The sequence below is a fragment of the Diabrotica virgifera genome, chromosome 6, assembly GCF_917563875.1.
Source record: "Diabrotica virgifera virgifera chromosome 6, PGI_DIABVI_V3a".
NCBI classification, from domain to species: Eukaryota; Metazoa; Arthropoda; class Insecta; order Coleoptera; family Chrysomelidae; genus Diabrotica; species Diabrotica virgifera.
The window spans coordinates 161,881,965-161,908,914 of record NC_065448.1 but is presented as its reverse complement, the minus strand read 5'-3'; the positions used below and the strand labels follow the sequence as shown (position 1 = coordinate 161,908,914).

Sequence of the window (26,950 nt, the reverse complement as noted above, 5' to 3'; positions counted from 1 at the left end):
AAAGGAGAAAGGAAGCGATGTAAGACTTGGAGGAAATAAAATATGGATCAACAAGGTCGGCTGGAAATGGGACAACAAAGAGAACAAACTAGTCAAAATGGGGTCAAAAAACTAGTAAACAAATATGCCGGAAATACTATGACAAACGAGGCAATGACAATGGACACGAACAATTATAGAGATAAAGACAAAGATAGATCAATAAATAATGACCAAGGACGTGAGCAACGAGAGACAAGAAAGAGTAAACCCATAAAAATGCAGTCTGCAACGAGCGAGAATATAAACAGTAACTATTTAAAACCCACAAGAGCAGTGCTAAAGCCCAAAGGGTGGACATTAGCAACATGGAATGTCAGAGGTATCAACGGCAAAGAAGTAGAACTTGCTGAAGAATTCGAGAAACATCAAATAGACTTACTGGGTATAACAGAGACCAAAAAGAAGGAAAAAACACACACTTTTTAGAGAATGGACACTTCCTCATCACCAGTGGAGTGTCACTTGGCGAAAGGGCAAAAGAAGGGTTAGGCTGCCTGATACACAGCAACCTAATAAAGAACATTAAAGATTGGGAATGCATTTCCGAAAGAATTTTAAAGGTAAGACTGGTAACCGAGGAACACAAACTAGTCAATATTATCGTTATATATGGAATAAATGATGACGAAAGAGCAGCTAGCAAAGACATATTCTGGGACAAGGCTTCAGAAATAATACAGTTTAGAAGGCAATAATATAGTACTGGGGGATCTAAATGGTCGAGTGGGTGTAAGAGATGAACATACCCAAGATGTATTAGGACCATATGGAGAAGAAATAAAAAATGACAATGGGGAACGTATTATTGATATATGCAGAGAAAATGATTTAATAATAATGAACACGTTTTTTAAACACAAAGATGCACATAAATATACAAGAGAAGTCAAAAGTAGAGGCGAAAGATCCATCATAGACTATGTGTTAGTAAATAGATCAGCAAGGCAATGTATTAAGGACGTAAGAGTAAAACGAGGAACTGAATTATATAGTGACCACTATCTAGTTGTAGCCAGGACCAGCTTGGGAGTGCGACAAGAATTAATAACGAAAGAGACCAAGAAAACAAGTAAAGCTCATGATACACCTACTATAGAAGTAATCAGGTCACATAAGCTAGCATACAAGGAGACAGCAAACAAGTTTAAAAACTACGTTAATAACTACCTAACAGAGCACGCTGAACATGACGGTGACTTAGACCAAACTTGGCAAATACTGAAAGAAGCACTCCTAAACGGTGGTAAACAAGTATGCGGGATAACAAGAAATAACAGAAACAAAAAGTGTACAAACTGGTGGAACAATGAAATAAAAGCAGAAGTGAAGTCTACGAAGATAGCTTGGAAAAATTATTTAAGGAACGAAACCGCAGGCAACTACCAAATATACAAACTGCAAAGAATCAAAGTCAAAGATATGGTACTAGCAGCGAAACGGAAAAGTTGGGAAGAATTCGGAAACAAGATGGAAGAAGACTACCACTCTAACGAAAAGTTATTTTTTAAAACCCTGAAGAATTTAAGAATCGAAAAGGCTCCACAAACACCAAAGCAAATAAGGGACAAAGAAGGACACTTACTTCATGACAATGACCACATCCTAGAGAGATGGAAGCAATATTTCGAGGATCTACTGAATATCCAAAACGATGTAGACATTATCACAGAAGAACCAGAAGAGGTAGAGCAGGAAGAACAAATTCAAGACGAAATAACTATAGCGGAAACAAAGGAAATCATACAAAAGCTTAAGAAAGGTAAAGCGGCTGGATTTGATAAAATCACAGCGGAAATGCTTAAAAACATGGGCGACAAGGGGCATTGAACTGCTAACAAAAGTGTAATAGGCATGGAGTGAGAGCCAAATACCAAAAGATTGGGAAGTGGGAGTTATTCTACCCATTTTCAAAAAAGGTGACAGACGCAAATGTAGCAACTACAGAGGAATAACACTACTGAGCATCCCATCCAAAGTATATGAGAGAATACTAGAAAAACGTCTTTTACAAGAAGTTGATTCTAAAATGGAACAATCACAGAGTGGATTTAGAAAAGGCAGAAGCATCCAAGATCACATTTTTACTATCAAGAAATTAATACAAAATGCACGGAACTCAAGCACCGAGTTATACCAAGCCTTTATAGACTTAGAAAAGGCATTTGATAGTACTCCAAGGAAGGTGATTGACATATGTTTAAAAAAGAAAGGTGTGAAAATCAAACTCAGGCAAGCCATTATGAGTATATATAGACATACAAGGAACAGAATCAGAACCGATAATATGGAATCCGAAGAGTTCATAGTAAATGAAGGGCTACGTCAAGGAGGAGTCCTAGGCCCCATACTATTTAACATTGTCTTGGATTGTGATGGTACACGACAACCCTCACGGAATTTTCCTAATTTATTTGTTATAAGAATAAGGTCAATATTATAGTTGCAATTTGTATAATTTATTACGACAGTAGCAAAGTTCAAAGTATTCAACTCATTCGCAAGACTGCAAACAAAGCACACGTCATTATTGAAATACGTATAGCATAACCATATATGGTAATACATATGGGCATTGTTTTTAATATAATAGATATAAGTGGGAAGGTCGAGTACCTGAGACATCGTTGTTGGATCAGTGTGTTCGCTGAACTCTGCTGGCGCGTAGTCAGGGGATATAGTTACCGAGATAAGGGTCACCTTGACCTATCCTAACGATAATGTCGGTCGACGTAGTTGTAATTGTACCTTTAACCTTGTAAGAATAAAGTTATGTAAAAAGTTTAAGTTTGTTTGTTCGGGATAGTGTCTTCGTCCAGCAACCCCCAACATCACATGGCGACCCGTGCCTTAAGTTAAAGAATGGAGTTTTCTGGTTCGCATATAGATTGAGGTATGCAGGTCTACACGTAAGATGGGAAACAACCAGAATAAAGAAAAAGAGGAACAGATCTTCATAAACCAAGCAGGCAACACCGGAGGTGTGACAGCTGAAACCGGCGAAAACGAGAAGCTATCAATCCCTGGAGTTTTGGGAATTGTATCGTTCAGCCTGGCCATAATCATCGTCGGATGGCTACTGTATCGACGATGGAAGAAGCAGCTTCGACGCCACATCCGACAGGAAGTATCTAAATCAATGGAGATGCTGAGGTTAGACGCCCAGAATCCAGGACCAAATGCATAGACACATGAACCCATATTCGTGAGTAATTTTTCTTTTTAATACAATACAGTTTAACTGCTTATGAAGTAAGTTTGATGACTATTTTTTTTAATTTTCATATTGACATTTTTATTTTTTTTATTATATAATTACTCACTTACTTATTTACTGACACTTTAAATATTGACGGTTATCCAATATTATTGATCCTTTTATTTTAGTTACATTTATGTTTTATTATAATATTTTATATGTTATATTTTGTTATATTTGATAAACTTAACGGCAATGATAAGCTTTACGAAGTAATTGAGACTTCGAGACACTAGGCCATATACTATTGAGTAACGTAGTCAGGCCAAGCCGAATTTATGTTCGAGGAAAGATTTCAACATATTCTGGAAGATATAACTATATTAAATAGGAATCTCACAAAAGACACTATAGAACGAAGGAAAAATAAGCTAATCACAGATAAATGGGTGGAAAAACTCAGGACTATCACGGAACAGTTTAGGACGGTGCATAAAATATACAAAGGTGACAGCTGTAAGGCAGCAGAAGACAAATTCATTGCAGATATTATTGCAAAAATTGGAGAAAAAATCGAAAAAGTCCAAACAGAACTACGGAAAAGACAAGTTGAACATAACAACGACAAGATGGGAGAGAAATTCGAACTGAAAACAGCAGGGAACCTGATCCCTCACATAGGAAACACCGAAGAATCAATTAGAGCATTCATAGACGCAATTGAACTGTACGATGAATTTTTAGATAATGAGGGAAAACCGCAACTAACAAAGTACCTGTTGAAGGTGAAACTAACGCAAGCAGCAAAATTACGACTGAAGACTACTTACAACTCAAACGCGGCACTAATAACCGATATTAAAGAAAAGTTTCTAGTAAAACAATCTATCCCTGTTCTGTCAGCGGAGATCAACTCAGCGAAACAAGAGAATAGGTCAATAGAAAAATTTGGAAGAAGTTTAGAGGAGCTCATGGCTAAATTAACAATAGCACAAGCAGAGGGAAACAGAGATGCAGAAGAAGTGCTGGTCAAAGTAAACGAAAAAATTGCAATAAGCGTGTTTACTAACGGTTTAAAAAATGACAAGATAAAGACAATTTTGAAAGCCAAGAACTTTAGCACTTTAGCGGAAGCGATAACAAGCGCAAAGAACGAAGAATCGCTAACTCGAACGGAAACTGCAGGAATGTACCACATGAATAAAACATATAGAGGCGGAAGAAGAAATACAACAAACGGATACAAAAATAGTTTTGACAGGAGAAAAGAAGGTAACAAGACATATAATAATAGAAATACAAATGGAAACGAAGTAAGACAATATCATAACAGAGGTAGGTCTCAAAGAAACAGAGGAGCAGGACATGGTCAACGAGGGAGAAATAATAATTGGTCGCAAGGTAGAAACCCCAGCAACAGAAATTCACCAGGAGCATATTTCGCAACAGAGGAGCAGCCCCGCCAAGAGCAGCCACACACAAGCACAATACAAGAAGTAGATTTTTTCGTGGCCCATCGAATGGAGGCAGATAATTCCACAGCAAGTGGATTAAATTATATTAATGTTTATTACAGAGGAAAACGCAAAAAACTATTAATTGACACTGGCGCAACAGTCAGCGTTTTATTTGAAGAATGTTTAGATAAAAACTACACCGATATAAACAAAACCCGACGTATTAGCTCGCGAGGCGTTACCGGAAAAACTGTATATACAAGGGGAACCTTATTGTGTGACCTTGAAATATTAGATAACTCAGAGAAGATAACGTTGACACAGGAATTTGCAGTTATGAAGATTTTCACAAATAAAGTCGATGGAGTTATTGGTAGCGATTTTTTATACCAATATTTTGCTACAATAAATTACGAATCCTTAAAATTATCGTTACATGTAGAAGGAATGAGAAGAGATTTGGAAATGCTATCTATGGGAGAAATTTATACGATAATAATACCTAGGAGATGTGAAAAATTATTTTTTTTCGAGATCGGGACACACTACGGAGATTTTGTAACTATACCACAGGAGATAGCGGAAGGAATTTTCTCGGCAGGAACAGTCTCAAAACCAGTCGACGGAAAAATACCAATAAGGATATTAAATATCAATGATAGAGAAATAATTGTTAAGAATTTTAGACCGAAGGTCGAAAGATTAGACAAGTTCGACGTTTTCCACATGGGAGAATCAAAACAATCGGTGAGTCGTGCCGAAAGACTTTTGAATATAATAAACACAACAAATTTATCGCTAGAGGAAAAAAGAGCAATAGAAAAAATATGTGTAAAATATTCCGATGTGTTTTTCTTAGAAAACGATCCATGCACAACGACGGACGTATACAAAGCAAAAATAAAATTGCAAAAAGGAGTATCACCTGCTTATACAAAACCGTATAGATTACCACATGGACAAAAAACGGAAATAAATAGACAAGTAGACAAAATGTTAAAAGACGGGATTATTGAAAATGCAATATCAGAATTCTCATCTCCACTACTTATAGTGCCAAAGAAAAACGATGAAAATGGAAACAAGAAATGGAGAGTTGTGATAGATTACAGACAACTAAACAACAAAATTGAGAATGACAGATTTCCATTACCATGCATAGAAGAAATCCTAGACCAGCGGTTCTCAATCTTTTTGTGTCATGTACCACCAAATATTTTTATTATTTTTTGTACCACCTAACTGAAATACATATCTAACTAGGTGATCTAATTAACTATAATAGTGGTGCTGATTTTGGCTGTTTTTGCGTTTTGTGTACCACCTCAAAAAATGAAATGTACCACCAGTGGTACATGTACCACAGATTGAGAACCGCTGTCCTAGACGCTTTATCAGGAGCAACATATTTTTCACATTTAGATTTATACCAAGGATATTACCAAATAGAACTCGATTCTAAGTCCAGACCGTACACAGCATTCGCAACCGATAGAGGTCAATATCAAATGACACGACTTCCGATGGGGTTAAAGACAAGCCCAGGATGTTTCTCACGAGCCATGACTATGGCAATGTCAGGTTTAAATTATGAAAACATGTTTATATATATTGATGATTTGATAGTCTTTGGCAACAGTCTACAACAGCATAATCAGAACTTAGTGAAGGTATTGGAGAGACTAAGGAAAGTAAATCTGAAATTAAATCCAATTAAATGCGAGTTTATTAAAAAAGAACTATTATATTTAGGACACAAGATTTCGAATAAAGGTATAGCACCAGATCCGGAAAAGATCACCGCATTGGAACAATATCCAATACCACAAAATGCAAAAGAAGCAAAAAGATTCGTAGCCTTTGCAAATTATTACAGAAAACATATCAATCATTTTGCAGAAATAGCCGCACCTCTAAATAGACTATCAAGGAAAAATGTAAAATTTGAGTGGACAACAGAATGCCAAAAAGCTTTTGAAAGCCTCAAGGCGTCATTATCAAACCCCCCGTAATGGAATTCCCAGATTTATCGGAGGAGAACACGTTTATTCTACGGACAGATGCATCTGGCATCGCACTAGGAGCAACTTTGTCAAACGGGAATGACAAACCGGTAGCATATGCCAGTAGAACACTTAATAAAGCGGAAATGAATTATCCTACGATAGAAAAAGAATTACTGGCAATAGTATGGAGCATTGCTAAATGGAGACATTACCTTCTACAGAAAGAATTTATTATTTTGACAGACCACCGACCATTGGTGTACCTATTTGGTATGACAAACCCTTCCAGCAGATTAACCAAATTTAGATTGAAGTTAGAAGAATACGACTTTACAATTAAATACGTGAAAGGAGCTGAAAATGTAACAGCTGACGCCTTATCACGAATAGAAGTTACATCAGAAGAACTAAAGCAACTAAATAAGGACTCAGAGAAAAGTATATTAGTGATGACGAGAGCACAAACGAAAAAGCAGGAGGAAATCGCCGATTCGAAGAACGAATGGACTGATCAACCAGACGTAGTCGAATTGTTGAAATTCCCGAAAAGTGCGGTAGAGGTAAAACTGATAGACAAGGACGATTGCAAAACAATGAAGCTAGATTCGGCTGAAGAAAATACAAATAGTAGTATATTGTACAACGAAGAAGACGATATTATTTATCTGATTCGAGATTTTCGATCAACGTCTGCACTACGAGCGTCGTTGAGAAACTCGACATATCAAGAACCTCGATCAACGTCTGCGCTACGAGCATCGTTGAGAGCCTTGATTCAAATGTGCGCACAAAAGAATATAAAGGAACTAGTACTAGTAAAGAATAATAAGAATCAGCCAATTATTGAAGAGATAAGAAAGGATCCTAAAATACTTAAAGAAAGAGATATCAAAATATGTATAGTACAAGACAAACAGAATATAGCAGATGAAAAATTAAGAAGAATTATAATTAATGATTTTCACATGTTACCAACAGGAGGGCATGCCGGAATAAATAGAATGTACAAAAATATAAGGAAATATTATTTTTGGAATAGTTTACGAAAAGATATCGAGGAATTTGTGAAGAGATGCGACGATTGTCAAAGACATAAGCATTCTATCATAACCAAACAACCTCTAACTATCACATCGACTGTCACCTGCGCATTCGACACAATATTTATAGATCTAGTAGGACCATTTGAGATGGATGACAGTGGGAATAGATATATATTGACACTGCAATGTGAGCTAAGTAAATACATAGAAGGATATGTAATAAAGAACAAAGAAGCCGAAACAGTAGCCAAGGCATTGGTAGAAAATTTTATTCTGAGGTATGGAGTACCCAGAAAAATAGTCACAGACCAAGGCTCAGAGTTTATGGCAAGAACATTTAAGGAAACATGCTCATTATTGCAAATAGAGAAACTAAACTCAACAGCATATCACCACGAAACAATAGGAGCTTTAGAAAATACTCACAAACATTTAAATGCGTACCTTAGGATACAACTATCAAAATTCCCTACAAATTGGAGTACATGGGTGCAATATTTCTGTTTTTCGTATAACATTTCAGTACACTCAGCAACGGGTTATACACCGTTCGAATTAGTGTTCGGAAAAATATGTAGACTGCCGACAAATATTCAAAACGAAATAGAACCCCTGTATAATTTTGACGACTATCCCATGGAACTGAAATACAGACTACAAGTAGCCGCAAAGGAGGCCAGAGAAACACTAACACATACAAAACACAGCAGAAAAAAAATATATGATGCCAAAACGAGTAAAATAACTTATAAACCAGGAGATAAGGTATTAATAAAAAAATGAGCCAAACACAAAACTTAACTCTTTGTTTTCGGGTCCATATACCGTAATTAAAGATGAAACGCCTAACGTAATTATTGAGAAAAAGGGTAAACAAGTAGTCATACATAAGAATAACGTTAAGCTGTATAATATATAAAAAGAATAAGTACTGAAAAGTGTTATAGTGTAAAAGTGTAATAATAGTCCACCATAAGACTTTTACTAGTACTTAAGGTTCAGTGTACATATTTATATATCTCATTTTTTTTTCTTTTCTCATTTTCTTTTAATATGTTTGTTTAATTTTCTTATAAAGGAGAGACGTCAGTCAGCATAAATAATATAAAATAGAGATGAAAGGAAATTGTTACTGAAATTCCCTTTCATCTTTTCCCCGCCCAGAGAGATGTGATGGGACACGACAACCCTCACGGAATTTTCCTAATTTATTTGTTATAAGAATAAGGTCAATATTATAGTTGCAATTTGTATAATTTATTACGACAGTAGCAAAGTTCAAAGTATTCAACTCATTCGCAAGACTGCAAACAAAACACACGTCATTATTGAAATACGTATAGCATAACCATATATGGTAATACATATGGGCATTGTTTTTAATATAATAGATATAAGTGGGAAGGTCGAGTACCTGAGACATCATTGTTGGATCAGTGTGTTCGCTGAACTCTGCTGGCGCGTAGTCAGGGGATATAGTTACCGAGATATGGGTCACCTTGACCTATCCTAACGATAATGTCGGTCGACGTAGTTGTAATTGTACCTTTAACCTTGTAAGAATAAAGTTATGTAAAAAGTTTAAGTTTGTTTGTTCGGGATAGTGCCTTCGTCCAGCAACCCCCAACATCACAGGATGACATAATTAAAGAAACTAGAGCAGAAACAGTAAAGTTATATGCCGGACATAGAAATTTAGAAGCAGTGTGGATCTCAGAGTGTGCATACGCAGACGATCTAGTGATATTTGGGAAAAATGAAGAAGCACTCAATCGAAATTTACAAGTATGGAACGCTGCACTAATTAAACGAAATCTGAGAATCAATAATGAGAAGACGAAAGTAATGGTATGTGGAAAAAGTAGAAAACAAACGAAGATAACAATTAACGGAAATACACTTGAACAAGTCGATACTTACAAATACTTGGGAGTACAAATAGAGAGCAGAGGAACTGAAGAAACTGAAATAAGTTCCAGAATAGAAAGTGCTGCTCGGATGTACCACGCAATCAAAAGTACGTTTCTGTCAAAAAAAGAAGTATCCCAAAAAGCCAAAGTGTCCATATACAAGACGGTGTTTGTGCCGATTTTAACTTTTGGTAGTGAAAGTTGGACGCTTACTGATAAGTTAAAATCGAAAATACAGAGCATAGAAATGAAATTTCTTAGAAGAATAATGGGTATAACCAGGTTAGACAGGATTAGAAATGAGGCAGTCAGAGAACATCTTAAGGTCCAACCAATTATTAAAAAAATTGAAGAGGTCCAATTGAGATGGTATGGACACATGGTTAGAATGAACCAAGAAAGGCCAGTTAAAAAAGTATGGGAAGCCAGAAGACAAACCAAGAGACCAAGGGGCAGGCCAATGAAGACATGGGATGATAATGTAACCTCAATCCTAGAAACACGAGGAATCAGCAAAGAACAAGCAAGAAACCAAGCAAAGAATAAGAAGCAATGGAAAAAAATTGTGCATGCAACTAACTAAAGACATTACACCCGACACCTTAGGGTAAATGGGTTTGGGATTATATATATATATATATATATATATATATATATATATATATATATATATATATATATATATATATATATACATATAAGTAACTATTTAGTAAGATTGTTCTGTGATATGCGGTGTTTTTAGTGAGAGTATTGACTCTGCGTTTCTCAGAACAATATTTTGTTGTTTTTGTGTTTTTGGGGATCCTAGACACCTAGTTTAGTGAGAGGAAGCTGTGGTGTTCTGGATTTTTGGTAGCACAAAAATAGCAATTATTATTGATTTTAGTTAGCCTATTTGTTAAATACTGTCTATTTATGATATTATTTTGACGACGTTTCGGCAAGATCTCACTTGCCATTGTCAAGTCAGGTAGTTCCGCTTCTCGCTGTTGCTTGAAGTCTACTTAATAATAACTCGATTAAAAACTATTATTATGAAATCTGAAAGTCACCTAATCAAAGTTTTAAGCCCCCCCCCCCCTACAAGAAAAAGTGCGAGTGCGAGTAAGATCCTCCATTCCGACCGTCCAATGGTGCATCTCAGTCGCACTCACATTGACAGCCGCCTCATAATACGCTCCTAGCGCTCATTGTTAATAATTAAAAATAACAGCTATTAGTAATACAATAATGACAAATATTTCTTCAGTACCTTGTAGGGGGGGTGGGTCGTTAAAATTTGATTTGGTGACTTTCTGACTTTCATAATAATAATTTTTAACTGGGTTATAAAGAGGAAACAGTAGCGATCAACAGGTAGCAACAAACGCGTTCCAAGATTGCGGCTCTAATTTTGAATATTTTGTCGAGATATTTGGCACACATATTCGCAATATAATAAAGAATGGCGGTACAGAGCCCAATTTCAGAAATATGTTAGTATGTGGAAATTACTCTACAACTAAATAAAATATTGAAAAAGAAGCCTGTACCGCCATTAAGAAAGACAAAAAAATATACTTTCTTCAAATAAACTTTTTTATCCCATGCCTAGATTTTGTGTAATCTTGGAACTACTAAAAATCGATTTTTTTATAACAAGAAATCGAACGTCACCGACTTGGCAACATTTCGCGCCTATGTGTATAAAAATTATTGTTTTTGATAGTATAAACGTCACTGTCAGTGTCGAATTACCGACGCACTGTTGCCTCACTTTTAAAAGTTCGCAGAACTTTCGCAATATTGGACCGCGTTTGTTGCCACCTGTTGATCGCTACTGTATCACCTTAAGCCTTGAAAATGGTCATTTTCGCATTTTTCAAATTTTAAATCGCCTATAACTCGAGAACAATAAATTTTACAGAAAAATCACAAAAGACCTCTTTTGCTCCGAATGACCCAAATGATGTAAAAAAATGTCCAAAGTGAATTTTTTTTGTGAATTTGTTTAAAAAAAATTGTTTCAACAATTTTTCGACCAGGGTATCGCCTGGCACCCTGTAGATTTGTTATAAGGACCTCTTTTTGAGTAAGTTTGAGTAAAAAAATCGAACTGGAATAATTTACCTAACGGGGCGACGATACAGTCTGGACTATAAATGTCACGATTTGAACATAATATACAGTAACATTTAATTTCTAGAATCGGTTGTTTGCGTGAATCAACTTTTACTAAATGGCATTGGGAAGAGTATACTTTAACTAGTTGGAGTCTACTTTTACTTGTAAATGTTGAATAAAAATCTTCAATTTATATTTATAATCAACTTTTAATAAAACCAGCCGTTTGAGTCGACTCGAACTAGGAAAAGTCAACTCCAACTGGATAATCAACTTAAACTGTAACATATACATAAATTGTATAGAAGTATTTAAATTTGAAATAAATGTAAAACTTTGGATGGGGAAAAAGGATTTATTTCGCGACCGTCATCTCTTCGGCGAAATAAATTTTGTACGTATATGTAATTGAAGTGAAAACGTCTTTAGGGACATTGTGCACTTTTTGGATGGGAAAAAGTTTTAAATTAGCGACCGTCATCTCTTCGAAGAAATAAATATTTCAAGTGAAAACTTCTTGAGGGACGTTGTGCAATTTTTGGATGGGGAAAAATATTAAATTAGCGACCTTCATCGCTTCGACAAAATAAATTTTTGAAGTGAAAATTTCTTTAGAGACGTTGTGCACTTTTTGGATGGAGGAAAAGTATTGAATTAGGGACCGTCATCGGTTCGACGAAATAAATTTTTGAGTAAAAACTTCTTTAGGGACGTTGTACACTTTTGGGATGGGAAAAAGTTTAATACCAAAAAGTTTCCATCGCGATCGTTATCGCGACCATCATCGCTTCGACGAAATAAATATTTGACGTGAAAACTTCCTGATGGACGTTGTGCACTTTTTGGATGGGGAAAATATTAAATTAGCGACCTTCATCGCTTCGACGAAATACATTTTTGAAGGGAAAATTTCTTTAGGGACGTTGTGCACTAAGTTTTGAATTTGCGACCGTCATCAGTTCGCTAAAATAAATTTTGTACATATATAAATTATGTGTATGTATACATAAATAGTATAGGGCATACGTATCGAGTATATGATATAGGCATAGCACTTCTTTTTGGATGGGGAAAATGCATTAACCTCGTAATTTATATACTATAAGACTTCTGTCGACACTCCCACGAGTGCCATTAATTTTTTTTTATTTTTAGGGTAAAATTGCGATTTTGACAATGTTCCCCCACGTAAAATTCAAAATAAACCTAATTCTCGTTTTCAGCACCATCAAAAACATAAAATATGACCAAAATTAGCCATTTACCACGCCGTGGTCAGTATCTCTAGAAATAAACGTTTTTTTGCGGAAGTGCCACTCGTCTATAAAGTCACATAACTTTTTTCCTATTTTTCAGTAGGTATTTCGAAAAATAAGCGTTTTCTGGGGTGTGCCGCTCGTCTATAAAGTAATATAACTTTTTTCTATAGCACATTTTGACTTAGAATTTTCCAGAAAACTTCTTCATGAATTATATTTTATTGCTGTGTTCGTCAAAATTATAGACTAAAAAGTTTGTCACTCAACTATTTTAAGTAAACCTGAAACTAACGAAATCTGACGACAAAATGTTTAAAAATTAACAACTCTTATTTTAATTTGGCTAAACATTTCGGACAAATTTCATTATTATCTTCTTCGGACAAAGATCTTCTTCTTCTTCCTCTTTATAAGCAATTCTGCTTGTTCATTGGCGGATTGATACCTCTACGGAAGGTTGTCACTCCATCTTTTGCGCGGTCGGCCGATATTTCTTCTGCCGATTGGTGATTTATCTCGTGCTATTTTGACCACACGTGTCTCCCCCATTCTGGTTATGTGGTTGTTCCATTCTTTCTTTCTATTTAGTGTCCATTCGTTTATACACTGTACGTTACATTGTCTTCTAATATCTTCGCTCCTCTTTCGATCTCTCAGTGTATTTCCTGTAATTCTTCTCAGTACTCTCATCTCTGCCGTTTCCAGTAGTCTTTGTGTTGTGGCTGTATCGGGTCTTGTTTCTGATGCATATGTCATTATTGGTCTTACACTGGCTTTATAAATTCTTGACTTCATCTCAGTGTTAATATGTCGGTTTCACCATATAGTGTTATTAAGGCATCCTGCCAATCTATTTGCTTTTTGTACTTGATTTCTCACTTCTTTGTCTAGGTCTCCGTAACTTGACAATGTTATTCCACGGTATTTTACTTCCACTACTTGTTCAATACTGATACCATCAATTTTTATTTTGCATCTGATTGGTTCTTTACTGATTACTATTGTTTTGGTTTTCTGAGATGAAATTGTCATATTGAATTCTTTTGCTCTTATATTAAATCTGTGTAGGTACTAATCTTTGCAGACGATCTTCATCTTGGGCTATCAATATTGCGTCGTCTGCGTAGCAGAGTATTTTTACTTCTGTGTTTCCCATTCTATAACCTCTTCCTTTGTTGACGTTTTTGATGATTTCATCCATGATTAAATTGAAAAGCATAGGACTCGATGAGTCTCCCTGTCTTATTCCGCTGCCTATATCTATAGGTTCTGTAAGTTCCCTAACAACACAAAACATTCCAGGAATGTACTATCAAAGTTCTATTAATGTTTGAATGTCCTGGGCATTCAAGGAACATTCGGTGAACATCTGATTAAGTTATTCGTGGAATGTTACCACATATGAACATACTACCAATGTCCTATATTTTAAGAGAGGCCATTTACTATTCAATTTGCATTCATTTTCAAATGTGCCGCGCGTGTATATTATGTATTTAGGCAATCCAAACCACGTGACTTCTGGTTGGCATACAACAAAAAGTTACAGGTTACAGAGGTTATGTTTGTAATATCATTTCATTTCATTGTTTGTCGTCGTATTTTATTATTATTTATATTATTTAAAGAAATTATTATTGGAAACTCCAGATGTTTGGAGAAAGGTAGGGGAAACAATTTTTATTTACTGTTCATTTTTCTCTGATATTTATCAATATTGATGAATTTTGCAAGCAATAACATTATTTCTTTTATTGTTTTAGATATTTATTGAAGCTGAAAATAATTGGGGATTTAGATCCATATACAATTCAGTCAGAATTGGATTTTACCATAAAGTGCATTCCACCAAATTACTATTATAGATATTTATCCATTATAAATAGTTGATTATATCTGGTGGAGTCTCACAGTTACTACTCTAAGCAACAGATGAAAGCATACAAAAGCCTTCAGGCACATAAATATTTTACAGCTGGATTTGTTTTAAAGTTTGAAGTCACAAGCAACAACTTTGTAAGTACCTACAAGAATATTGAGGAAATCCAGCTCCTCGATACTACTGGGCAAACTAGAAGATTGAAGAGGACAAAGCCTTTTGAACTAGTTTGAGTGATATGTGATAGTGAAAAGCAGAGCATAATGCTTGTGTGCCTGTGTATGTTAGAATAGTGCGGTTAGAAAAGCAGGCATAGTGCTTGTGTGCCTGTTAGATTAGATAAGAGACGCTATGGGGTAAGCTCTTCATCTTCATTTTAAGGAACAGTAGTAATTTAGGTTAAATTAAAATTGCTCATTGGTCAGAGTTATGACCCGATTGTAATTGTAATGTACAATTCAATACAATGAATCGTCATCGTAGTAATGATTATGGAAAAAAATATATGACAAGATTTTGTGCAATAAAAATGTTTATATTTATCAAGGATGTATTATTTGGTACGGCCACATATACTTCTGGTATATCGTCGGTGAAGTGACAACACCTCCTATTTGCTTTTTCATGAATTTTGTGTGGAAGATGAAAAACTTGTTTGGGCCACCTCCTGTTTTCATATATTTTTTGACTTGTTTTGTAGTAAATTCAACTATCTATTTACTACAAAACAAGTCAAAACTTACGTATGAAAACAGGAGGTGACCTTAAAAAATGTTTTTCGTCTCCTGCAAAACTCATGAAAAAACATATAGGAGGTATTGTCACATCACTGACGATATATTTCAGAGAATGTCTAAAAAATATACTTCGAATCTCCTAAGAACATTCGTAGACATTCATGGAATGTTTCAAGACATTCATGGAATGTTTCAACGAGACATTCAGTCTAAAAAATATACCGTGAATGTTCAAAGAACATCCATAGACATTCATGGAATGTTCCAACAAGACATTCAAGGAATGTTTAAAATGCTGACACAGCACTTTCCTGGGACTTTCCAGGGACGTTCGTGTGCTTTTAGGGACATTCCAGGAATGTTTTCAATGTCCTGTGTGTACCTTCTAGGAACATTCCTGGAATGTTTTGTGTTATTAGGGTTGTCCATCTATTCTGACTTCCATTTTGTTGTTTTGGTAGATGTTCTCAATAGTTTTTATGATATCTAGAGGGACTTCTCTATTATACAGAAGATGGATTACATCTTTGAGTCTTACTCTGTCAAATGCTTTCTTTAAGTCAATCAGACATAGAAATGCTGGTCTATTATACTCTAGTGATTTCTCAGTAATTTGCTTTATGACGAATATTGCATCTGTACACGATCTTCCAGTACGAAAACCCTGTTGTTCATCTGCTAAACTTATCCTCTGATTCATTACGTCTTGTAAGATTTTAGTTGTAAGTTTTAGGGTAGTATTTAACAAGTTGATACCTCTGTAGTTTTCTGGCTGCTTTTTATCTCCTTTTTTGAATAGTAGAATTAGTTCGCTCGTTCTCCACTTTTCCGGTATTTTATTGTGTTTTATGATTTTGTTAATTAATGTTGTTAATTGTTCTGTCATTGCTGCTCCACAATATTTCAGTAATTCGTTTGGTATTCCATCCTTACCTGCAGCTTTTCTGTTCTTCAGCTTTTCGAGTGTTTTTCGTACTTCCTGTGTACTTATATTAACATCTTCATTTGTGGTAATTTCAAAGATGATACAGTAAAATATTCAAATGGAAATATTTACAACGACCAAAGATACAGCGACGTAAAGTTGAAAAATAATCAAAATTTATTTTTCGCATTTTTGCATAAATTGATTTTTAAACATGTTCCACCAATTCTAGAAAAAAAATAAACAACATATTCGGATTCAGCGACCTCGAAGACATAAAGAATGACTAAAATTGGTCAGTTACAGTTGATTTTCGTGGTCAGTATAACGTAATTTTACGGCAGTTGGTTGCTGCCGCTCGCCTACTGGTTCAACACAACATCTGTGCAGCTTTTCTGCGTTGCTGCAGATAAAGTAAAGATTGCCATGATGGTCGCCAACATTCGTCACGGATAGGCACATCAAGAAGAAGACTTGTGAAGTTTTTCTCCAGTGTGCACTCTCATATGTCGTTTTAAATTACTTTTCTTAGAAAACTGCTTAAAACAAATTTCACACTGATGAGGTGTTTCGCCACTGTGTGTTCCCAAATGCATTTTCAAACTACCTGCTTGACTGAACTGTTTAAAACAAACTTCACAGTGGTGAGGTTTTTCTCCAGTGTGCACTCTCAAATGTATTTTCAAATCACGTGCTTGAATAAATTGTTTCAAACAAATTTCACACTGGTGAGGTTTTTCTTCAGTGTGTGTCCTCAAATGTGTTTTCAAATTACCTGCTGCACTAAACTGTTTAAGACAAATTTCACACTGATGAGGTGTTTCGCCACTGTGTGTTCTCAAATGCATTCTCAAATTAGTTGCTTGACTGAACTGTTTAAAACAAACTTTACAGTGGTGAGGTTGTTCTCCAGTGTGCACTCTCAAATGTATTTTCAAATTACATGCTTGAGTAAATTGCTTAAAACAAATTTCACACTTGTACAAATTTTCTCCAGTGTGTACTTTCGAATGTAGGTTCAAATGACTTCTACGAATAAACTGCTTCAAACAAATTTCACACTTGTACGGTCTTTCTCCAGTGTGTACTTTCAAATGTAGGTTCAAATGATCTCTACGAGTAAACTGCTTTAAACAAATTTCACACTTGTACAAATTTTCTCCAGTGTGCACTCTCAAATGTACTTTCAAACTGCCTGCTTCACTAAACTGTTTAAAACAAATTTCACACTGATGGGGTTTTTCTCCAGTGTGCACTCTCATATGTCGTTTTAAATTACTTTTCTTAGTAAACTGCTTCATACAAATTTCACACTGGTGACGTTTTTCTCCAGTGTGTGTTGTCAAAAGTGTTTTCAAATGATTTGTCCGAGAATTCTGCTTCAAACAAATTTCACACTGGTGACGCCTATCCTTAGTATTTTTACTCAAATGTCTTTTCAAATCACTTTCAGTAGTAAGCTGATTGAAACAAAATTCACATTTGTAAGGTCTTTTCCCAACTTTCGCATTTTTATTTAATATTTTTCCTTCATCATTTTGTCCTGTATATTTTCCTTTGTGAGACGAAAGTAACGTTTCCATAATGTTCGGTTTGTTCTCTTCATGGGGACAACCTAAAATACAAATCAACTATAAACATTTTACTGGAACAGAAAACTTAATGCAGAAATAAAGGAATGTAATAAATAAAATAAAATTGTTGCCCTATTGACATCTCTAAGTTTTTCGAATTCGAATTCCTCCATTCGATATTATTACTTATATTCTGAAAAAACTAATAAATATTTTTGATCAATTTAAACGCATAATGAAAGATTACATCACAAACCATACATACTCTAGATGGTCCACGGCCATGTTAATCTTTCGGATCGAATTAACGCCATCTCTTGATTGGAATGGGAACTAAATTAACAAATTTGGGTATTTCAAACTGTAGTTTTTGCGGGATTTTTGATGAAATTTCGCAGGAAATTAAAACAACAGAAAGACAATTCAATGTTTTATTCAAATTATACTATAACTTAAAATTACCTTAAAAGTTCCATCTACATTAAAAATACTAAAAGCGTCTAAAAGTATTGTCTAAAAGTTTCGTCTAAAGATATTGTAGTAGGCAATCGGGGCTAAAATACCAATATAAACAAAAATCATAGTTTTACTGAAAATTTAAAAATATTCCAATTTGTTTGGATTCCATTTGTTCCAAATGTTAAACATGTGTCATGTGAAAGCACTGTTTTTGTAATCAATCATGTTTAATATTTAGTTGAATGAAAATTTTCGAAGGAATGACTGTTTAGTTTAGATAAATACTTTATAGTCTTTTACAAACTTCCGAAAAATGTATAAGCCCGAAATGTTGATGACACACTCGTCTATTGGAATAAACCGTTTCAGCGGTTTATTAATATAATGTAATATTTCAACCAATAGGCGGCGAGGTGCCAAACACCAATACGAAATGTTATTCGGTGCGAAATTCATATAAGGAATGTTAAATATTCGTAGACCGAAAAAGACAACTTTTTATTAGAGTCACTTAAAAGTAGATTGATTAATATACATGTTATTGTATTATTAAATAAAACTAAAACAATTATAGTATTTGGAATGTTATTTGGTGCGAAATTCATATGCGGAATGTTAAATATACGTAGACTAAAAAGGACGACTTTTTATTAAGTCAATTAAAGAGGACTGATTTTAAAATATTTTGTTAATGTATTATTAAAGAAAATAAAACAATTATTACCGATATGGAATGTTATTTGATGCGAAATTTACAAATGGAATGGTATATATTTGAGAGACATTATTTCTTTATTTGACTTTCGCTTTCGCAGAATTTTTAATGAGTTGCACGTGTTGTTTAGTATGTTAAGACATGTTTCAGCTATTCAATTATGTTGAAGTTTAGGGATGTGTGCTACCAGACGAAAATAGTCGCCATTTTTTATCTACGAACATTTAACATTCCGTATATGAATTTCGAACCAAATTACATTCCATATGCTATAATTGTTTTATTTTTATTTAATAATACATTAACAAAACATTTTAAAATCAGTCTTCTTGAACTGACTTTAATAAAAAGTCGTCTTTCTTCTTGGTCTACGAATATTTAACATTCCGCATATGAATTTCGCACCAAATAACATTCTCTACTATAATTGTTTTATTTTTATTTAATAATACATTAACAAGTATTTTAAAATCAATCTCCAAGTTGTCTTTTTCCGTCTACGGATATTTAACATTCCGTATATGAATTTTGCACCGAATAACATTCCGTATACGTGAATGGCACCTCGCCGCCTATTGGTTGAAATATGGCCGCGTGCCGCAAGGAACCAATAGAAAATTCCTAGGTGCCAAATACATATACGGAATGATTAGATGCTTACCGCGAGCCGAAAGTCCCGAAAAATATCATTATTTAACCCTTTTCTTGGCAAACCAAAATAAAAATGTGTCATGTGAAATGTGTTTTCTTTCTATTAATAATTTATGAAGTGGATATTTCACCTTTAATTTATCGCTAAGTACCAAAGGACACCGCACACATCTAATGGAAAATATAATGTCACTCAAATGAAATAAAATTTACATGAATAGATTCGTCCCGAATTTGCGATCATGTCTTATCAGTGCGTCAACTCTAAAATCAAATGGGAATGTACACTTTCCGTCATATAAAACTGGTACACTTGTTTTTCAAAATGTAAACCCGTGTTCAGACTGGACACAATGGTTCGTGAATCACTTAGTTGTTACCATCACAGATAACTGAATTGCACTAAATCTAAATAAAAATAGCGTTCAAAAATGTATAAGGGTTTTCGATGGGTATTATTTTTATCATTAACAACAAAAAACCGTATCTAATAAATTTAATAACCACCAGAGAGAGGGTTGTGTTAATGTCAAAAATCAAAATTGTTTAAAGGATCTTTAAACAACTCAATACAGTTTTGTGCTACCCTTTACGAGAGACCTGCAATGATACCTCTCGATTTATTTTATTTTTGAATTGGAATATTTTCATAAATCAAACACGAATCAATGCATGGGTACTTATTGAGATGATAGAGAATTACAAAATTAATAGAAGAATTTTTTAGGATGCATATTTAAATAAATGTGACTGACTGATCAAGAATCTTCTTAGAATATTGAATAGAGAAAATAGAAAATTAGGATATTGTTTTAGTTTTTATTATACTAAAAACTTGCGGTATATCACACAGCCCTGCTTTTAGCTGGTTTGATATAATATTTTCGTTAAACTGGCAATGTTGCCCTAGAAATTAGGATGACAGATGTCACAAGTACAACTTACACAAGTTGAAAAACACGATTTTCGGTTATAAGAGTTATACCAGTTTTTTATATCGCTAAGTGTATGTGTGCCAAAGAGAGAAAAAAGAGTTTGTAATTCGCTTACTCCATAAATCTTTCTGAGGGATTAAGGCAGAGGCTTACACTTATCCTATTATTATTGATAATAAAATAGGTATAATTTGGTCAGTTGTACCGCCTCTAATCGGCTTAAGCTAATGGTGAAAAGACTGTTTTCAATAGCCGCTAAACTAATATTATTTATGAATGCCAGTTTTATGGACTTCAAAATGCGATTTCGATAAACTTTAATTACAATTACCGCCCTAATTAAGCAAAATTCAGAGTTGGCGCAATGGTATCAAATGATTGAAATTTCGGAACACATCTATTCATGTAAATTTTATTTCATTTGAGTGACATTATATTTTCCATAAGATGTGTGCGGTGTCCTTTGAATTTGTTACATTGCCAAAAAATACCATAAACCTTGTTATCACGATTGTCTAAGGTTTGAAACGATTTCTCAAAACAAAGTCCAAATTTCTTATATTTGAATTCATGGGAGTACTTTCGCTCCTAATTCCCCCTTCCCTCCCTTTAAATTTGAGAAAAACTAATCAAGCTACAGTTGAGTCCAGGAATCGTTACCCGTGCGTCATCATTTAAAACATACGAAATAAGTCGATGATAAGTAGGAAATTGAAATTTACTAAACACAACAGCAAGTGACAGTAAGTAGCTAATGCTCCTATCACGGGCTAAAATTTGAGTTATCAAATATGTGTTTTATCTCGCCAGGTATTAATGACGCACGGGTAAAGATTCCTGGACTTAACTGTAATAAGAATGACCTTAAATATGACAACCAATGAAATAGGGTGGAACAGTCACAAATCGGAAGAGTTTGTAGTCAAAAAAGGACTTAGACAAGATCCTCTATCAACTGTGGTATTTAATCTAGTTTGGGAAATAATAATAACAATTATTGTAAGGAACAGCAGAATAGAAACGCAAGAAACGATCTACCGTAACGAGCATCAATGCATGGCCTATGCCGACGACCTTACACTGCTAGCAAAAACTTATAACGAATTAATAAAAATTATGAGAAGATTAGTCAGAGAGGCAAAAAAATTCGGCCTAGAAATAAATAAAGACGAAATATATGGTGCTAGGCAACACAGAAAGAGAACCTGAAGATATGCTATGATATATATTATGCTGAAGATAAAGTTAAGAGCGTTCGATGGAAAAGAATATAAATTCAAAAGAGTAAAGCACTTTACGTATTAGGTATCATAATAGATGAAAAGGGACACGAGCAAAATAAATTAAAGCACAGGATAGCTAAAGGTAACCGAAAGGTAGGCAGTTTAAAAAAAATATTAAAGTCAAAGTATGTATCGAGAAAGACGAAAATCAGAATATACCAAACTGTAATAAGAGCAACAGTTACCTACGGATGTGAGACATGGGTACTAAACAAAATAGAAGAAGAAATGATAGAGAGGTGGGAACGAAAGGTACTAAGGACTAGTTTCGGGGCGAAAATATGGCAGACGGTTGGTAAACAAGAACCAATCAAGAATTAAGGATGCTTCACAAGGAACCAATTATAACACGATACACAAAGGCACAAAGAATCAGGTGGGCAGGTCATATCGAGAGGATGGATAGGTCAAGAATGCCTAAGAAGGTACTGCTAGGAAGACCAGCTGGGACAAGGAGACGAGGTAGCCCAAGAAAAAGATGTCACGGAAAGTTTCAGGAAGACATAGGATTGATGGAAATTACAGAAACGAAAGAGAAAGCTAAATAGGATACAGTGGAGAAACACAGTGCAGCAATATTTACATAGACATTAAATAAAATTATACAGGGTGTCCCGAAAAGATTGGTCATAAATTATACCACAGATTCTGGGGATAAAAATAGGTTGATTGAACCTCACTTACCTATATACAATAGTGCACATAAAAAAGTTACAGCCTTTTGAAGTTACAAAATGAAAATCGATTTTTTTTCATATATCGAAAACTCTTAAAGATTTTTTATTAAAAATGGACATGTGGCATTCTTATGGCAGCTAAATCTTAAAAAAAAATTAAAATGAAATTTGTGCACCCCATAAAAATTTTATGGGGGTTTTGTTCCCTTAAACCCCCCCAAACTTTCGTGTACGTTCCAATTAAATTATTATTGTGGCACCATTAGTTAAACACAATGTTTTTAAAACTTTTTTGACTCTTAGTACTTTTTCGATAAGCTAGTGTTTATCGAGATATTTTGAATATTTTTCGAATCTACCACATATTTGTATATGGTTAAGTACGATTATAGACACCTGTTAATAATCTGAAAATGTATTTATAATTTACACTTTTAGGTGTATTTTGAAAAAGAGGCCACATCTCGATAAAAGGTGACTTACCTATCAAAAAAAAAAAGACTAAGAGGCAAATTTTTTTTAAAAACACTGTGTTTAACTAATGGTACCACAATAATAGTTTAATTGGAACGTACACCACATACATTTGGGGGGTTTAAAGGAACAAAACCCCCATAAAATTTGTTTGTAAATGTATTTAAAAAGAAGCTGCATCTCTATAAAAACTGGCTTATCGAAAAAATACTGAGAGGCAAAAAGTTTTAAAAACGTTGTGTTTAACTGATGGTACCACAATAATGAATTAATTGGAACGTACACAAAAGTTTGGGGGGTTTAAAGGTACCAAACCCCCATAAAATTTTTATGGGGTGGACAAATTTCACTATAATTTTGTTTTAATATGTTCCTGCCATAGGAATAATACATGTGCATTTTCAATAAAAAATCTCTAATAGTTTTCGATATATTGAAAAAAATCGATTTTCATTTTGTAACTTCAAAGGGCTGTAACTTTTTTTATGATCACATTTGTACAAAGGTAAGTTAGGTTCAATCGAACTATTTTTGACCCCAGAATGTGTGGTATAATTTATGACCAATCTTTTCGGGACACCCTGTATAATATACCTATATTGTCATTTGTATTATGTAAAATTGTAATTGTTAAGTTGTAAAGCCCCAGGCCTACAAGGCCTGTAGAGCTGATTAAATAAATAATTATAATATTTCCTTTACAAAATGTTTAGGTACTTACTTTATTTCACGATTTACTTCATTATTCCTTTGTCTAGGTGTATGCAAATTTAAGGAACAATAATTAAAAATATTGTTAAAAGTTTGTATTGTCTGTATATAAATATTTGTTTGTGTTTAAAACTTTTAATATATTCTGAAACACGAAATACAAACTGTGAACGTGTTTATCCCGTTACTGGTTAAATTGATATAGTCGGTTCGCTAAACTTAGGCACAACTGGCTAGTGATTTTAGTAAATAATTTTTCCAATTTGCTACAATTGGCAAAGAAATAATTACTAAATAGTTAATAATTACTAAATAGTTAGTAATTTTGCAAATTTTGGCAAAATTGGCAAAAACAAAAAAATTACCTACTAAAATCACTAGCCAGTTGTGTCTGAGTTTAGAGAACAGACTATAAACATAATTTCAATTATAACTGTAATAACAGTTAGTTTCCACGTTAACAAAAATAAACAGAATAATTCAATTTGGACCTTACGAATTGTCTGTTACGAATTATTTGTATAGTTATGAACTGTGGCCTTTACGAGTTGTCCATTACTACTTGTCCATTATGAATTGTCATGTTACGAGATGTCTGGTCACGACAAATTATACAACAATATCAGAATAAAGTGTTAAGGAGCATCATCAATGCTCTACGGTACTTCAGAAATTGCAATCTTCATCGAGATCTTCAGATGGATGCAGTTAGCCAGACAATAAAAAAGTCTGCCTAGAGTCATGAATAAAGGCTCTCCAATCATGTGAATGTTGAGGCCATCAAACTTTTAGACAACGCTAACCAGGTAAGAAGAGAAAAGAATGAAGCCTTTCGAGTTAGTGTGATAAGTTAAACTAGTGCAATAAGTGAAAAAGCAGAGCAAAGTGCGGCTAAAATGTAGAGACTGAAAGTCTAAAACTAGGAGGAAATAAACTTTTACTGGCACTTGCTAAATTATTCAATGTATGTCTGTACGAAGCAATAACACCAATACAGTGGGACAAAGTGGAAATGATCTTACTTCTTATCAGCGACCTTAGCAACTACCGCCCCATTAGCTTGTTGTCACAAGTATATAAGTTATTCACAAGAGTTACTACTAACAGGTTAGGAGGTAGGTAAGTTGGATTTTTATCAGCCAATAGAGCAAGCAGGTTTTAGAGCAGATATGGTACAAACGATCCTTTACAAGTGGTTAAGAACATGATAGAAAAGAGTGTTGAATACAACAAGCCATTAGTCCTGATATTTGTTGACTATGAAAAAGCATTCGACACAATTAGTCATCAAAAAATGTTAAAAGCCGTAACAGAATGCTGTATAGATCATTGCTAAAAAACCAACATATTTAAAATAAAATGGGGAGTGTGACAGGGAGACACAATTTCGCTAAAATTGTTTACAACCTTATGAGAGCATATGTTTAAGAGAGGTTTAAGAGAGTGAAAAAGGAATTAATGTCAACATTTGAGGTTCACCAACGATATTGTTCTTTTTACTGACAGCATAGATGATGCAGTATCTCAACTGACAAATCTTGTGTTAAGGGGATGGGTACAAAGTTTCGGCTCCAATGTTATTTAAATGGAATTCATTTTTTTTTTCGAATCCTGAGAAAACTTAAAGTATTTTTGAAAAACTTAAATGCAGAATGAAGGATTACGTTCTTACTGAGGGCCGAAAGTCCCTGAAAAATGTTTATTTTAATAAGTTACAGGTGAAAAACTCTCATGGTGAAAATCTCATTTAAAAGAAACTTTTTATTTATTCTAAGGGACTTTCGGCCCTGTATAATAATTTAGTCTTTCATTCTGCGTTTAAATTTTTTAAAAATATTTATTAGTTTTTTCAGGATTTGAACAAAATGGACACCATGTCCGTGGTGATATATTCCAAATCGAACATTCATTATCTTTGTCATACAACGCACTGAGTCAAATAGAATATGGTGACAAGACAGTGACAATTTTAAATATTTGACATGGCATCGGGAATATTTTGAGTTGTTGATTAAATAATATTGATAGCGTATGTGATAAATAATTGATTCAAAACATGAACTTATTAAAAAGTTATTTATTGTTTATTATTTATGAAAGATCCAAGCAGAGAATAATACACCAGGGTGTATTCTGTGATCCAAGTATTTTGTTAAAAATGTTCAAAATTGTAAGCGTTCCATAGTAACACTATATTATTAAAAAATCACTTTATCACTTTTCCTCTTTTCTCGATTGAGTATTAGTTTTTGTTGTACAGTATGTAAATTATTACAATCACTGAATACATAGTTAGTGAAAAAATTATCATATTAATTAAAGGAATTAATGATTTATGCGATTATACAAGTAATTCAAAGTCAAATGGCATGCATATGGAAGAAGCCATCTCTCATAAAAGTACTTGGGGCATGGGCATGAGATATGCATAGGAAGAGATACTTAAATGTGTGAACTAACCGCTGCATAGGACTCACTTTGGTGGCATTCAGCAAGCTGAGCTATGTTCTGAAGTCAGAACTACCTATTTACTTCAAAAGAAGTCTTTAATCAGTGCTCGTTGCCAGTACTTACATATGGTGCAGAAACTTTAACACTAACCAAGAAAATAAGAAATAAAATTTGTGTTACACAAAGTATCACAAAGAGCCATGGAATACTCGATGTTAGGTATTTCTTGTAGGGATCGGATTATAAACAAGGAAATAAGATGGTGAACAGGAGTGACAGATGCCACAGAAAGAATTATGACCCTCGAGTGGAACTGGGTAGGGCACGTAGCTAGACTGTTAGATAACAGATGGACACAGCGAATAATACACTTGAGACCAATACATGAGGCATATCGGAGTAGAGGTTGTCACAGTGAATAATACACTGGAGACCAAGACATGAGGCATATCAGAGTAGA

The 26,950-nt window shown here is 34.2% G+C and overlaps 2 protein-coding genes across 3 annotated transcripts in view; both read right to left on the bottom strand.

Moving 5' to 3' along the window:
* LOC126886404 (zinc finger protein 45-like) overlaps nt 1-26,950 on the bottom strand; it is a 174,883-nt gene that overhangs the window by 31,999 nt on the left and 115,934 nt on the right. The window lies entirely within an intron of this gene.
* The window catches only part of LOC114335576 (zinc finger protein 227-like), a 102,754-nt gene that overhangs the window by 4,074 nt on the left and 71,730 nt on the right, over nt 1-26,950 (bottom strand). The window lies entirely within an intron of this gene.